We start from the raw sequence: 16,901 nt of genomic DNA, 5'->3' as shown, positions 1-16,901 counted from the left end.
TTTTCCATTCATCCTTTAATCATTGTACTTTGTGAGGCTTTATTATGTATTGTTTATCAACTATTTTTAATATGTACTATGAAAAGAACGTATACACCGATAAAAGTAGAAAGAAATGACTCAAGAAGTGGAAACATTGACAAAAGTGTATAACAGGGCATCAGATTTCTTCAGTGAGAATTCTTTGCTTTAGAATGATATCTTGGCATTTAGTTTTTATAATTTTTTTGGAATGTGATGCGAATGGTGCATGAGTGTTCCTGTAGGCTGTGTTAGGAACTCCCCAGAGCAATGTGCATGACCTGTTTAAGGTTTCCTTGGTTACCTATAGCCAGGGGTCGAGAAATGCACTCGACCGGTTGTCACGGGCGACTGCATTTTGTCTGCTGTCGACTGCTTACCTGCGGCAGAGTCCCCCGGCATCTCCCAGTCTTCTCCGTCTTCTTCTACAAATTCATCTTTTCCCCCTGCAGCACCAGTTAAAATGGCCACGCTGCGTCAAATGACGTTGCGTTGCCGTGGCAACGAAAAGCTACATGATGTCGTGACGTCATGTGGAACCACATTACACGATGCCGCGTGACTTCATGACATCACCGCGTCCCATTGCCATTTGATGCCACGCAGCCATTTTAACTGGAACTGCAGGGGTAAAGATTAATTTGTATGGGAGAAGACAGAGGAGGCCGCACCATGCTTTTGAATAAGATCCCGCAATCCTGTCTGCACCTGGGTAAAATACGTCAGATTGCTTGGTCTGTATGAAAACATATTTGGAATTGTTGCCTAATTTATTAATGATAACTAACACCGGAATGAAAATGTTTTGTAATAAAAACTAACATTTTGTGGATGAAATGTAACCACCCCAGATGGGACTTGAACCCACAATCCCTGGCTTAGGAGGCCAGTGCCTTATCCATTAGGCCACTGGGGCTGATGACAAATGTCTGTAACAGTGTATCTTGCGGGGTAATGGTAATTGTATCTGGGTAATTGAACAGAGAAAGATAGAGTTTCTTGATAAATAGTCCAGCACTATATTCCAGCACTATATTCCAGCACTATATTCCAGCACTGAATTGCTGCAATACAGAAAATGCAGCACTATGCGTTGGTGGTATAGTGGTGAGCATAGCTGCCTTCCAAGCAGTTTACCCGGGTTTGATTCCCGGCCAACGCAAGTTTTATTTAGCAAAAAAGTGTTTTATTGAAAAATAGAAGGATATCTATTCTGGACCCAGGCTCATATGTGGCATGTGAGTAAGTCCATGTACTGTAGCTTAACTCGTCCCCTTTTAAAGCACACTTCTGTTTTCTTCAACTTTATTGAGGGAGTTATAACAGTTATAAGAGGAGTATATAAGTTCTTGTATATGGAATGTAATAGTGGATGTCCCTTGTGAGGAGAATTGCTTGATGAGAGGAAGGTGTCCTGCTATGTGGAAGTGCCTCTCTGAGGGGAAGGTTAAAAGGATTTCCTTTCTGAGGGAGCAGTGGAAGATATGTCTACTCACTTTGGCTGCTTGTTGAAAAGAGGGAGCACACTTTCCTGTCAGACAGGAACACACTAGGGGGCATAACAATATGCAAATAAAGCAGGGGTTGAGGACTAAAACATACTCAAATATGAGCATTGGGAGGTTGCCAGGGCAACTAAATAGAGGATGTGTAAAGGGGATTACTTGTAACAACTATGTTGCAATATACACAGCTCTGGCTTCTTCAGAGTTTGGAAAAAACATGTAACTTCCCTGGGGAGAGCTGACAGTGTGAGAGCCGAGAAAAATATACAGAAAATATGCAATCCTGTTCCAGGACAATATTGGTTACAATACCTACCACATGGTGGCACTGTTGCATTATATATCCAGTGTATGTAGTCAGCTGGGCTCTAAATATGTCAAAATATTATGTTTTAAAGCAAAGAATCACCTATGGGACTAAATATGTTTTCACTCTTTAGGAAAAAGAACAAACAGTCTATTATTTCTATTGGGATAAAAGTACAAGGGTGTATGACATCCTAGGAATACGACAAAGTTTGCCAGAAAAATGTGTATTTGTTCTAAATAATACAGATTTATGTGTAAATAAGTGGTTGGGATGTAAAAATGATGTATGTACAACTAATTCTTTAATACCCATACTAGGAAATGAAAAAGTTTTACTTTCTATGACAGTGCTAGGAATACCCATTAGCGATTCTCATTTATTATTTTATAATCTCCAATGTCCTGATTTTTTTTTACACCATTCCGGCAAGATTTGAACATGTAAATTTTATTGCTTGTTTATATTTGAATTCTAATTAATTTATTTACCACACCAGGCCACGATTATTTATCACTCATGCTTTCATAATCACATTTCATTTTAGGTCGTATTGAGAATAATGAAATAGTGAAAGAATAATTTCCTATGTGTAAACTTTCCCAATGTTTTATTAAAATATATTATTGTATTAGAGGAAATCCAATAGGAATATATCTACATGAGATCCAAGTCAATATGTCACAAATTCTCTCGCGAGATGTATATATACTTCTATTACAATTTAATATATCTAAAATAAATGAGTTTCCTTGGGAGAAATGGACTGAAGAAATTAAGAAAGAAGAAGGTTAACTTCCAGTTTTACAAAAACAATTAATAGAAGGAGAAATTGTTTCTCAATAGGAAAAGGGTAAATTTAAAAAGATAGAACATGAATGGTCAGTAATGACAGGTTCAGCTTGGGGGGCAAAGTTTAAAAAAATCTGTTACAATGTGTCAGTATTGGGTAATTTTTTTTCCATTCATCCTTTAATCATTGTACTTTGTGAGGCTTTATTATGTATTCTTTTTCAACTATTTTTAATATGCACTATGAAAAGAACGTATACACCGATAAAAGTAGAAAGAAATGACTCAAGAAGTGGAAACATTGACAAAAGTGTATAACAGGGCATCAGATTTCTTCAGTGAGAATTCTTTGCTTTAGAATGATATCTTGGCATTTAGTTTTTATAATTTTTTTGGAATGTGATGCGAATGGTGCATGAGTGTTCCTGTAGGCTGTGTTAGGAACTTCCCAGCGCAATCTGCAGGACCTGTTTAAGGTTTCCTTGGTTACCTATAGCCAGGGGTCGAGAAATGCACTCGACCGGTTGTCATGGGCGACTGCATTTTGTCCGCTGTCGACTGCTTACCTGCGGCAGAATCCCCCGGCGTCTCCCAGTTTTCTCCTACAAATTCATCTTTTCCCCCTGCAGCTCCAGTTAAAATGGCCACGCTGCTTCAAATGACGTCGCGTTGACGTGGCAACGAGAAGCTGCATGATGTCGTGAATAAGATCCCGCAATCCTGTCTGTACCTGGGTAAAATACGTCAGATTGCTTGGTCTGTATGAAAACATATTTGGAATTGTTGCCTAATTTATTAATGATAAGTAACACCGGACTGAATATGTTTTGAAATAAAAACGAATGTTTTGTGAATGAAATGTAACCACCCCAGGTGGGACTTGAACCCACAATCCCTGGCTTAGGAGGCCAGTGCCTTATCCATTAAGCCACTGGGGCTGATATTATAAGTATTATACCATTGTATCATGTGGGGTAATGGTAATTGTATCTGGGTATTTGAACAGAGAAAGATAGAGTTTCTTGATAAATAGTCCAGCACTATATTCCTGCACTGAATTGCTGCAATACAGACAACACATCATTATGCGTTGGTGGTATAGTGGTGAGCATAGCTGCCTTCCAAGTAGTTGACCCGGGTTCGATTCCCGGCCAACGCAAGTTTTATTTAGCAAAAAAGTGTTTTATTGAAAATTAGAAGGATATCTATTCTGGACCCAGGCTCATATGTGGCATGTGAGTAAGTCCATGTAGCTAAACTCGTCCCCTTTTAAAGCACACAAAGTCCTTCTATTTTCTTCAACTTTATTGAGGGAGTTATAACAGTTATAAGAGGAGTATATAAGTTCTTGTATGTGGATTGTAATAGCAGATGTCCCTTGTGAGGAGAATTGCTTGATCAGAGGAAGGTGTCCGGCTATGTGGAAGTGCCTCTCTGAGGGGAAGGTTAAAAGGATTTCCTTTCTGAGGGAGCAGTGGAAGATGTGTCTACTCACTTTGGCTGCTTGTTGAAAAGAGGGAGCACACTTTCCTGTCAGACAGGAACACACTAGGGGGCATAACAATATGCAAATAAAGCAGGGGTTGAGGACTAAAACATACTCAAATATGAGCATTGGGAGGTTGCCAGGGCAACTAAATAGAGGCTGTGTAAAGGGGATTACTTGTAACAACTATGTCGCAATATACACAGCTCTGGCTTCTTCAGAGTTTGGAAAAAACATGTAACTTCCCTGGGGAGAGCTGACAGTGTGAGAGCCGAGAAAAATATACAGAAAATATGCAATCCTGTTCCAGGACAATATTGGTAACAATACCTACCACATGGTGGCACTGTTGCATTATATATCCAGTGTATATAGTCAGCTGGGCTCTAAATATGTCAAAATATTATGTTTTAAAGCAAAGAATCACCTATGGGACTAAATATGTTTTCACTTTTTAGGAAAAAGAACAAACAGTCTATTATTTCTATTACTATTGGGAAAAAAGTACAAGGGTGTATGACATCCTAGGAATACGACAAAGTTTGCCAGAAAATGTGTATTTGTTCTAAATCATACAGATTTATGGGTAAATAAGTGGTTGGGATGTAAAAATGATTTATGTACAACTAATTCTTTAAAACCCATACTAGGAAATGAAAGAGTTTTACTTCCTATGAGAGTGCTAGGAATTCCCATTAGCGATACTCATTTGTTATTTTATAATCTCAAATGTCCTTATTTTTTTTTACACCATTCCGGCAAGATTTGAACATGTAAATTGTATTACTTGTTTATACTGTATTTGAATTCTAAATTAATTTGTTTACCACACCAGGCCAAGATTATTTATCACTCATGCTTTCATAATCACATTTCATTTTAGGTCGTATTGAGAATAATGAAATAGTGAAAGAATAATTTCCTATGTGTAAACTTTCCCAATGTTTTATTAAAATATATTATTGTATTAGACGAAATCCAATAGGAATTTATCTACATGAGATCCAAGTCAATATGTCACAAATTCTCTCGCGAGATGTATATATACTTCTATTACAATTTAATATATCTAAAATAAATGAGTTTCCTTGGGAGAAATGGACTGAAGAAATTAAGAAAGAAGAAGGTTAACTTCCAGTTTTACAAAAACAATTAAAAGACGGAGAAATTGTTTCTCAATAGGAAAAGGGTAAATTTAAAAAGATAGAACATGAATGGTCAGTAATGACAGGTTCAGCTGGGTGGGCAAAGTTTAAACAAATCTGTTACAATGTGTCAGTATTGGGTAATTTTTTTTCCATTCATCCTTTAATCATTGTACTTTGTGAGGCTTTATTATGTATTGTTTATCAACTATTTTTAATATGTACTATGAAAAGAACGTATACACCGATAAAAGTAGAAAGAAATGACTCAAGAAGTGGAAACATTGACAAAAGTGTATAACAGGGCATCAGATTTCTTCAGTGAGAATTCTTTGCTTTAGAATGATATCTTGGCATTTAGTTTTTATAATTTTTTTGGAATGTGATGCGAATGGTGCATGAGTGTTCCTGTAGGCTGTGTTAGGAACTCCCCAGAGCAATCTGCATGACCTGTTTAAGGTTTCCTTGGTTACCTATAGCCAGGGGTCGAGAAATGCACTCGACCGGTTGTCACGGGCGACTGCTTTTTGTCCGCTGTCGACTGCTTACCTGCGGCAGAGTCCCCGGCATCTCCCAGTCTTCTCCGTCTTCTTCTACAAATTCATCTTTTCCCCCTGCAGCTCCAGTTAAAATGGCCACGCTGCGTCAAATGACGTCGTGTTGCCGTGGCAACGAAAAGCTACATGATGTCGTGACGTCATGTGGAACCACGTTACACGATGCCGCGTGACTTCATGACATCACCGCGTCCCATTGCCATTTGATGCCACGCAGCCATTTTAACTGGAGCTGCAGGGGTAAAGATTAATTTGTATGGGAGAAGACAGAGAAGGCTGCACCATGCTTTTGAATAACATCCTGCAATCCTGTCTGTACCTGGGTAAAATACGTCAGATTGCTAGGTCTGTATGAAAACATTTGGAATTGTTGCCTAATTTATTAATGATAAGTAACACCGGACTGAATATGTTTTGAAATAAAAACTAACATTTTGCGGATGAAATATAACCACCCCAGATGGGACTTGAACCCACAATCCCTGGCTTAGGAGGCCAGTGCCTTATCCATTAGGCCACTGGGGCTGATGACACATGTCTTATAACATTGTCTCATGCGGGGTAATGGTAATTGTATCTGGGTATTTGAACAGAGAAAGATAGATTTTCTTGATAAATAGTCCAGCACTATATTCCTGCACTGAATTGCTGGAATACAGAAAACACATCACTATGCGTTGGTGGTATAGTGGTGAGCATAGCTGCCTTCCAAGCAGTTGATTTGGGTTTGATTCCCGGCCAACGCAAGTTTTATTTAGCAAAAAAGTGTTTTATTGAAAAATAGAAGGATATCTATTCTGGACCCAGGCTCATATGTGGCATGTGAGTAAGTCCATGTAGCTAAACTCGTCCCCTTTTAAAGCACACAAAGTCCTTCTACAGTATTTTCTTCAACTTTATTGAGGGAGTTATAACAGTTATAAGAGGAGTATATAAGTTCTTGTATATGGAATGTAATAGTGGATGTCCCTTGTGAGGAGAATTGCTTGATGAGAGGAAGGTGTCCTGCTATGTGGAAGTGCCTCTCTGAGGGGAAGGTTAAAAGGATTTCCTTTCTGAGGGAGCAGTGGAAGATGTGTCTACTCACTTTGGCTGCTTGTGAAAAGAGGGAGCACACTTTCCTGTCAGACAGGAACACACTAGGGGGCATAACAATATGCAGATAAAGCAGGGGGAGAGAACTAAAACATACTCAAATATGAGCATTGGGAGGTTGCCAGGGCAACTAAATAGAGGCTGTGTAAAGGGGATTACTTGTAACAATTATGTTGCAATACACACAGCTCTGGCTTCTTCAGAGCTTGGAATAAAATGTAACTTCCCTGGGGAGAGCTGACAGTGTGAGAGCCGAGAAAAATATACAGAAAATATGCAATCCTGTTCCAGGACAATATTGGTTACAATACCTAGCACATGGTGGCACTGTTGCATTATATATCCAGTGTATGTAGTCAGCTGGGCTCTAAATATGTCAAAATATTATGTTTTAAAGCAAAGAATCACCTATGGGACTAAATATGTTTTCACTTTTTAGGAAAAAGAACAAACAGTCTATTATTTCTATTACTATTGGGAAAAAAGTACAAGGGTGTATGACATCCTAGGAATACACTGGCGACCAACTTTATTCTTACTTGGCTAGCTCCGCGAATTTCAGAGGATCCTGGTGATATGCGGTTTTGTGTCGTTTTCTCCCGGGGTATATAGCGTTATATTCGCGGCTGTGATTTAAGCATTTTATTCCCACTGGCTGCAATACTGCAATGCAGTGTAAAAACGCATGGGGGCGTTTGCGAGCTGTTGTCTCTGAAGTCTAATACCTTCACGGTTCTACCTGCAGTACACAGTCTGTGCGTGCGCGCGCAGTAATAGTAAAATTGCATATTTAATTTATTTTAAAGTACAGTACTGTACAGTACATGCTCGGACCCTGTTGGGGTGAAGTGAGGGGGTTCCTAACATCTGGGGGAAAATGAATTTTAATTCTATGGTGAGTACTGTCTTGTTGCCGTATTATTTTGGTGGGGCTGGCTGGGTACTTCTTTAGGGGGCTGACCATTACTGTACATTAAAACTTTTCTTTTTTTTTCCCTCAGAAAAGAAAATGGCTAATGGGGGGATTTCGATGGATAATATTGTACTGTATGCTGATGTTTTCCGGCCGTACAGTATACTGTGTAATAAACCCTGATTAAATAAATCTATGCATTTATTCTACATATTCAGTATCGTTTCATTATTTGTCTTCCACAGTATGCTGTACAGTGGTATACAGTGCCTAACATCTATGGGCAAAAATAATTTTATTCCTAGGTGCCCTAGAACAGAAGTTCCCACGCCAATTGCCTGTGAACTTGACCGCGGCCCTAAGTAGTTCCCACGCCAATTGCGCGAATATAATGTAAAATAACCCGTTCTGTGGGTCTGAGCGGGTTGAAATTTACCTGGTCCCCATGCGGGAGGACCCTTGCCATATTGGCAAAATATCAGCCTTGCATGACCCCCGGAACCGGAGATACCAAAAGACAGTTTAAAAGCACATTACCAAAGTGGCTTTTTTTCTGCCATGCAAGTCAATGGCAGAAACCTGAACTTTAACATCACCCTGACTCCGTTCTGTTGCCACGAGAGGGTCGCAATTTGCCATGCAGTCCTGCCGCAACTAGGACTACATGGTGCCCGAATCTGAGCCCTCTAGCTCGAACCGAACCGGAGTTCTGGGTTCCAGGTTTCTGCTCATTCTGACTTAGCTGGTTCAAAGCTTTCTCCGCCATTACGCTCAATGGTAGGACCCTCCTCGCCGGCGTGACCCTTTCTCGCCGCCATTACTGCTGGGACCCTGTTGGGGTCAAGTGAGGGGGTTCCTAACATCTAGGGGCCAAATAAATTTTATTTCTAGGTGCCCTAAAACAGAAGTTCCCACGCCAATTGACCTAGTTCCCACGCCAATTGCCGTAGTTCCTACGCCAATTGCGCGACCAGGCAGTAAAAAAACAGTGCAGCAAGCCTCTACAGTACATTTGTTACACTGGCAAAGGAGCAAATGGAAACAATGTGAGGCAATTCAACATGGTCTTTTATTGGTGGAGTCAGTACAAAAACATTTATTTACAATATTGAAACATTTAAAGTGCACAGCAATTCTAACCATCAACACACAATAATACATTCTGCAGCCTTTATTACATTCTTCTGCCACAAAACATTTTTGGTGCATGGGGCACAGGGAGTTAAATTGACTTGCTTTTTATGTACTATATTTGGGGGTTTATTCATCCAATTATTATGATTAACTGCCTTTTGAAATGACAATGCTGTTAACTATTTCAGCCACACACCTCCAGAGTTTTTAATCCCTCCCTAGCCAAGCATATTGGCATTGTGTTCTTAATCCGCCCATAGCCGAGCTACAAACACAGTACAATACGCCTGCGTCTAATCACACCATCCCCCTCCCCCAACCCTTAGAGGCCTGTTGTTTGAACGGTACTGTAATGCTTTGAAAAGTCCCCTCTCGAATTTGAAATGTAAATCTGATGTGCACAGCACTGTGAGAATTGAGAGTACACTGAGACAGTATTTCATCAGGGTGTGAAAATATTTGTCAGTCACTATGGTTTACAGTCACATGTTTTTAATACAATACAGTACATTCTTTAATTTCTTTAAAATAAAAATATATAAATCCTGGTATAAATCCTGGTAAAATATTTTATAAATAAATAAATAAAATAATTCATTGGTGCACTGTAGGGGTGGCTGTAAATGATTATGATTCGCAGGAAAGTGAATAAACATATATTTTATTTTAAAAATAATCAGGAATAATACATACAGTAATGCAGTCTTTATTAAGTTATTTTGGCAGCTTGAAATTGGATAACCATTTGGAAAACCTTTGTGAAACATGGGGAAACATGAGTAATGCACATTTATAAGAATATTAGTTAATACTACAGTATATACAGTACAGTAATGTAATGTAGTGTATACTATACTGTACTGTATATACTGTATAGTAAAATTAATTTTTCTTTAGTCTTTATCTTTTCCTCATTCTGTCTGCAGTACAGTAGTTCATTGAGAGAGGAGAGGTTTTGTGTACATCATTGCTGCTGTTTATATACTGTACATTTGACTGTACAAGCAGATTTGACTGGACACAACGCCCCCATCCCCCTAGGCCACCGTTTTTCCTGGAACGACAAGAAAACCAAAAATTAGTGCAGTTACTGTACTGTATTATGGCAGAACTACTGTAGGTAACTGGTGCAGCTTTCTCTGGAAAGAAAAAAAATGGGGCAGTTAGTAGGCAGTTACTGTAGTACTGTCCAACTAGTGTACTGTATACCGTACTGGAACTACTGTATACTCTGACTACTGTTAAATTCTATGTATCTGTAACCTAATGGCTGGTGCTGCTCTCTCTGTAAAGAAAAAACTAACTACTGTATACTCTTACTATCTGGAAAGAAAAAATCTGTGCCATACTTACCTGTAACATACTGTACTTACAATACTACAGCACAGTACTACTTTCCTGATGCTTGCCCATTACGCGCGATGACAATGGGCAACACAGTGGCAATATGGTCTATATATTTATTGCAGCGTTCCACGGTGAGTACATCGTTCCAAAAACTCAGTATGCCTTTCAACAACTCGTCCTTTTTGGAGGGTTTCACCACTTTCCGGATATGGTCCTTCAGCTGATGCCAGACCATTTCGATCGGATTGAAGTCTGGCGACCTGTCATTGGAAAGAAAGGACAATTGGTTTAAGAGCTAAAAACAGTGGGGAACAAAAATGGGACACGGTCTACTGCACTTACTCTGCTGGCGTCTTCACCCAGTTGATGCCGCGCTCAAGGATATGCGCTGTTGACGCGGTGTGCTTGGGATCGTTGTCCTGGTAGAAGCGGTGACCATTGGGGAAGTCGCGTTTGATGTATTGCACTACCTCGGGCACAATGTTGTCTTGGAAGTAAGCTTTATTCATGATTCTTATAGAAAGAAAAGAAAAGTGCTCAAAAAACTGCACAATAGTACAGTACAGTGCATACGGTAAGGCAACACTAGTCAAGTACAGTGCATTAGGCGACATTATATTTGATACATTTTACCTTCAAAGATGACAATGCATCCCGGTCCACGCCTAGAGATGGCACCCAACACATGCAGCTTCACAGGGTGTTTTGGCCGCGGCTTCAAAGATAAGCGGCCTTTTTTGTGGAACGCAAATCGTGCAAATCTCTCCAGCGACACAGTAGACTCATCAGTGAAGATGCAATCCTGGAAAGTCTCCCCGCTGTCGATCCATGCCTGGGCCTGGAGCACTCTTTTGATTTTGTTTGCGTCCCGTATCATGGGTTACGCTCTGTAAGGACAAGAAATAAAAAAAATTGCGGCACAGTGCAGTACAGTTTGCGAAACAACACTTTTACCTCCTGTACTGTCCAGTACTAACCTCACACGTCCATATTTCCATCCAATGCTGCGTCTCATCTTCTTTATGCTGCTCTCGGATACAGTCAGATTGTGCTTTTCCTGCAGAGTGTATTTGACCCTTAATGCACTCCTCTCATCATTCTCCTCACTTATTTTGTCCACCAGAACAGTTGTCTCCCTACAATGTAAAGAAATTATATTGTTTTATTAATATGCAGCAATATAAAATGTATATAAATGTAATGTTGTAATATACAGTACATTAAATATAAATAGACAAAATATATATACTGTTGTAAGATTAATTGAAATATACAAAAAAATGTATACTGCTGTACTATAAATATAAATAGACAAAATATATATACTGTTGTACTATAAATATAAATATACCAAATAAATATACTGTTGTAATATAAATATAAATATACAGTACATCCTGTTCAGTATATACCGTTGTAAGATTAATTGAAATATACAAAAAATATATACTGCTGTACTATAAATATAAATAGACAAAATATATATACTGTTGTACTATAAATATAAATACACCAAATAAATATACTGTTGTAATATAAATATAAATATACAGTACATCCTATTCAGTATATACCATTGTAAGATTAATTGAAATATACAAAAAATGTATACTGCTCTACTATAAATAATTTCCTATGTGTAAACTTTCCCAATGTTTTATTAAAATATATTATTGTATCAGAGGAAATCCAATAGGAATATATCTACATGAGATCCAAGTCAATACTGTATGTCACAAATTCACCAGACTGAATATGTTTTGAAATAAAAACTAACGTTTTGTGGATGAAATGTAACCACCCCAGATGGGACTTGAACCCACAATCCCTGGCTTCGGAGGCCAGTGCCTTATCCATTAGGCCACTGGGGCTGATATTATAAGGATTATAACATTGTATCATGTGGGGTAATGGTAATTGTATCTGGGTAATTGAACAGAGAAATATAGAATTTCTTGATAAATAGTCTGCTGTCGACTGCTTACCTGCGCGGAGTGAAGGTGAAAGAAACGGCGCTAGCTCTATTAGTGTGCACTTGTGTTATACAGTGAGTTAATAATAAAATCAAATGATTATAAAACTTTGTGACGTGGTTAAATAACGTGCAAAACAATATAACTGAGTTCAAACCCCCTGCTCAAAACCCAGCTGGTGGGGACTGGTTTCACTAGTCCCACAAATCTTCACTCTCCAACTGCAATCCAGGGGGAGCATGGCATCATGGGAGGAAGATAACATCTGGCCTAATGGAGAGCTTGGGGAGGGCCTGGTCCTCTGGCGTCGTTTCATCGATGACGTGTATCTAATCTGGGGGAACGGAGAAAGTAAGTTACAAGATTTTCTAACAGGCATAGACAATGTAGAACTCAATCTAAAATTTACAAGCGAGTATAGTGACAGGCGAGTGAATTTCTTAGACCTAGAAATATATATAGATAACGACCAAATAAAAACAAAAACATTCTTTAAGAAAACTGATAAAAATAACTACATCTTACGGACGAGTTGCCATCTCCCGAGGTGGATGGACGGAGTGCCATCAAGCCAGTTCACCCGAATTAAGAGGAACTGTAGTGAGAGGGAAACGTTTTTACAACAATCCAATGAACTAAAAAAAAGATTCATAGAGAAAAAATACAAGGAGGAAAGGATAGATGAGGCTTTACTAAAGATAGATAAACTGGAAAGGGAAGATCTTCTAAAACCTAAATTAAGGGATAAAACGATAAAGAACAAATCAGACTTTGCATTCTTGACTAACTATAATGGGGAAGCCAAGGAAATCAGGAAAATCATAAACAAACACTGGCCAATACTGAAGAATGACCCAATTTTGGGAAGCGAACTACCTGATCATCCAAATATCATCTTCAGGAAAGCACGAAATTTAAAAAACACACTAGCCCCCAGTGTCCTTAAACAGAAAACCAAGCCCCAGAACTGGTTACAATCCAATAAAGGTTTCCATGCATGCAAGACATGTAGAGTGTGTCAATTTAAATCGAACAATAAATTGGAGTTTGCATCTAACATCACAGGGGAAAGATTCAATATAGAATCCAGTTTAACATGTAGGTCAGACCATGTTGTGTACCTCCTGGAGTGCCCTTGCAAACTACAATATGTAGGGAAGACTGAGAGACCAATAAGAACTAGGATTATCGAACATTTGAGCAGCATCAAGAGATCTCTTTTAACTCACAATCTCTCCAAACACTTCATGGAGAAGCACCAGGGGGACACGACAGGTCTGACTTACACACCCATAGAATATGTCTCGGGCCACTGGCGGGGGGGTGACCGCAATCTGGAACTCATAAGAAGGGAGACCTTCTGGATTCACAGGTTGCGGACACTCTCCCCCAGGGGACTCAACATGGAAATCGAGATTGCACCCTTCTTGTAACCTGTATAAGATGTAAAATTGCCGATGTGTTGAATTAACCGGTTCTTCTGTCTTTTCCTCCTTCTGTTGTTCTCTCTCACAGTGCGCAACTGCCATCCGTTATCCTATATTATAAACCACATAAGTACTAAGATGTAACACACTGCCTGTCATCCCTAGGTTAGGTTTATCGTTTAGGATTTTATGCCATTTGTATAAACTAGTATCTATATTTATAGACACCCTCATATACTGCACCGACACACTTTATTCGAGCAAATACCCAGTATGTACCTGGCAGATACCTGGAATGCGCCGCTCCTCACCTCTGACAAGCCCCGTTGCGTTTTCCTTCCCAGCCTGGGTTCATGCCTGGCTGATGGGCGGCTGATCTGTTAAATGATAATGATTAGGATTTAATAGGCTGCAATGCTTCGCGTGTCTACCAGATGGCATAAATTCATGAATTGTAATGCAGTATATATATATATACTGTGCAGTATTGCAGCCAGTGGGAATAAAATGCTTCAATCCCTGCCTGGAAAATAACCCAATGCACTTGGGCAGAAAACAGTCACAAACCTCAATACACCCGGGTATACCCGAATTCGTGGGACTAGCCGAGCTCGAATAAAGTGTGTCGCCAGTGTATATGTGTATGTATTTTTTAAGCTGGTCTGTGATATGAACATGTTGTTTAAATTCCATCATAGTATCTATGCTATAATATTGAGTAAATGTTCTGCAATTGTTTATGCCAATCTTGCATTATGGAACCCCTTATAATATTAATATGTATTCCCATACCATAGAGAGTTTATATATATATGACGGAGCTCCCCCACTCTTACATAATTTTGAAGTACCACACTGTACAACCTGTGGTAAGAGATTAATTGTTAATTACAAAAAAAAATTATATATTTTTTTATATTTTTTATATATCAGTTGTGATTGTCATGCCCCCATAGTCCTGTCACGGGAAAAATTCTCTCCCCCTAAAAAACATACCCATGCCTTTTAACTTTTCCCCGGTGGGCTATATTATAATATAGATTACATTACAGAAATTAAGTGTGCCTGAAACCTGTCCCACTTAGAAACTATTCTAACTACACTACTATGAACCTAAAATTCCTAGTGCAAAGAAATAAAACATCATTCGAGCACCAATTATCTAATTGGACCACCCATTCCCTCTGAACATAGAGAATTATTTGTTCCTTTTACCCCACATGGTGTGGTTAATGACAAGTTAAACCATGCCAAACCACATAAAGATATTTAGGATTCCACTCCTGTTGAAAAATGAGCTCCCTTATATATATGGATACAAAAATAGTGCAGACCAATTGATTTTACAAGTGTTTCATTGATTCATTAATTAAAAACCAATTATGGAAGGTATATAGAGATAGTTGAGAGGAGGGGGCGGTACACTCCTGAGGAAGCCACACACCTGGCGAAACGCGTAGAGTGGTAGCCGCCCTGAGAGGAGAGAGGAGAGATTTGGGAGCTGACACTCACACAGCCGTGACCGGAAGTGACGCATCGGGACTAAGCGGAAGTGACGCATTGGAGCAAGCAAGGCGGGACCATCGACCGGTGATAGAGCTGGAGTCCAAGTCCTCTGCAGCACCTGTATAAACCCAGCAAAGGGAGCCGAATAGCCCACACAAGAGGGTATCCACGAGGGGACTAGACCGGCGAGACAGCGATCACCAGCGGAGGTGAAAGGTCACAGAGAGCGGTAGTCCACACGCAGTCACACCGGAGGAGGCGGGTGAGCCTGGAGCTAACCATTTTCTCTCCTCAATCACCACAGTGTGATACATGCCTTAACCACTTGTTTTTATTGTAAGTGTTTATTTTTACCCTATAAAGTCGAGTTTTTTATTGTTACTGGTCTGCACTATGGTATCATTTCTTTTACATACAGTACCGACAATGTTTATTGAAGCAAAAGCCGCCGGTTGACCAGGACTTACTCCGGCTGGTGCTGAGAATAGTCAGTGCGCCAGCCGCATCCAGCCGCGTCCCCTCCGTTTCCCCCCCCTCCAATCGGCGCGCAATTTAAATACCTTCCCGACCCCCTAGCGGCTCCTGCTGTGCCCCTCTGCATCCCCGCTCCCCCGCTTACCTCATTTCAAACCTTCAGGGGAGTCGGGGAAGCCGGGGAAGCCGGGGAAGCCGGGAAGCCGGGCGCGCACGTCACTGTGACGTCACCGACGTCACGCGAACGAGCCGCTTCCCAACGCTTCTCCACGCTGCCGCCACGCATCCAGCCGTGCGGTTTTTAGTCGAATAAACATTGTCGGTGCTGTATACACTGCTGCTGAGCTGAGAGTTGGAGATCCCACCACCTGGTTAAGAAATCCTCCTAGCAGAGACCATTGTGTGTCAAAACCGCTCGTTTTTGACTTACATCTTGTAAGTAGGCAACACATAGGAGCCAAGACAGAACACAAATTTATACACCTTTTAAAAACTGTCTGCACTTAGACTGCTTACCTGCGGCAGAGTCCCCCGGCGTCTCCCAGTCTTCTCCGTCTTCTTCTATAAATTCATCTTTTCCCCATGCATCTCCAGTTAAAAAGGCCACTCTGCCTCAAATGACGCCGCGTTGCCGTGGCAACGAGAAGCTACATGATGTCGTGAATAAGATCCTGCAATCCTGTCTGTACCTGGGTAAAATACGTCAGATTGCTTGGTCTGTATGAAAACATTTGGAATTGTTGCCTAATTTATTAATGATAACTAACACCGGACTGAATATGTTTTGAAATAAAAACTAACGTTTTGCGGATGAAATATAACCACCCCAGATGGGACTTGAACCCACAATCCCTGGCTTCGGAGGCCAGTGCCTTATCCATTAGGCCACTGGGGCTGATGTCACATATGTTACAACAATGTATCTTGTGGGGTAATGGTAATTGTTTCTGGGTAATTGAACAGAGAATTATAGAGTTTCTGGATAAATAGTCCAGCACTATATTCCTGCACTATATTCCAGCACTGTATTGCTGCACTACAGAATACAGCACTATGCGTTGGTGGTATAGTGGTGAGCATAGCTGCCTTCCAAGCAGTTGACCCGGGTTCGATGCCCAGCCAACGCAAATTTAATTTAGCAAAAAAGTGTTTTATTGAAAAATAGAAGGATGTCTATTCTTGACCCAGGCTCATATGTGGCATGGGAGTAAATCCATGT

At 40.1% G+C, this 16,901-nt stretch overlaps 5 non-coding genes across 5 annotated transcripts; all 5 read right to left on the bottom strand.

Annotated features, from left to right (window-relative positions):
* Positions 1-864: 864 nt before the first annotated feature.
* Positions 865-937, bottom strand: TRNAR-CCU (transfer RNA arginine (anticodon CCU)). Its single transcript has one exon. It is a non-coding gene; the product is annotated as a tRNA-Arg (tRNA).
* A 2,553-nt stretch (positions 938-3,490) lies between these two features.
* TRNAR-CCU (transfer RNA arginine (anticodon CCU)) lies at positions 3,491-3,563 on the bottom strand. The gene has a single exon. It is a non-coding gene; the product is annotated as a tRNA-Arg (tRNA).
* A 2,702-nt stretch (positions 3,564-6,265) lies between these two features.
* TRNAR-CCU (transfer RNA arginine (anticodon CCU)) lies at positions 6,266-6,338 on the bottom strand. Its single transcript has one exon. It is a non-coding gene; the product is annotated as a tRNA-Arg (tRNA).
* Positions 6,339-12,100: 5,762 nt separating this feature from the next.
* On the bottom strand, positions 12,101-12,173 carry TRNAR-CCG (transfer RNA arginine (anticodon CCG)). The gene has a single exon. It is a non-coding gene; the product is annotated as a tRNA-Arg (tRNA).
* Positions 12,174-16,504: 4,331 nt separating this feature from the next.
* TRNAR-CCG (transfer RNA arginine (anticodon CCG)) lies at positions 16,505-16,577 on the bottom strand. Its single transcript has one exon. It is a non-coding gene; the product is annotated as a tRNA-Arg (tRNA).
* Positions 16,578-16,901: the final 324 nt, after the last annotated feature.

This window comes from Ascaphus truei, chromosome 20 (genome assembly GCF_040206685.1).
Source record: "Ascaphus truei isolate aAscTru1 chromosome 20, aAscTru1.hap1, whole genome shotgun sequence".
In the NCBI taxonomy this organism is placed as follows: Eukaryota; Metazoa; Chordata; class Amphibia; order Anura; family Ascaphidae; genus Ascaphus; species Ascaphus truei.
This window is presented reverse-complemented; position numbering and strand designations above follow the sequence as displayed.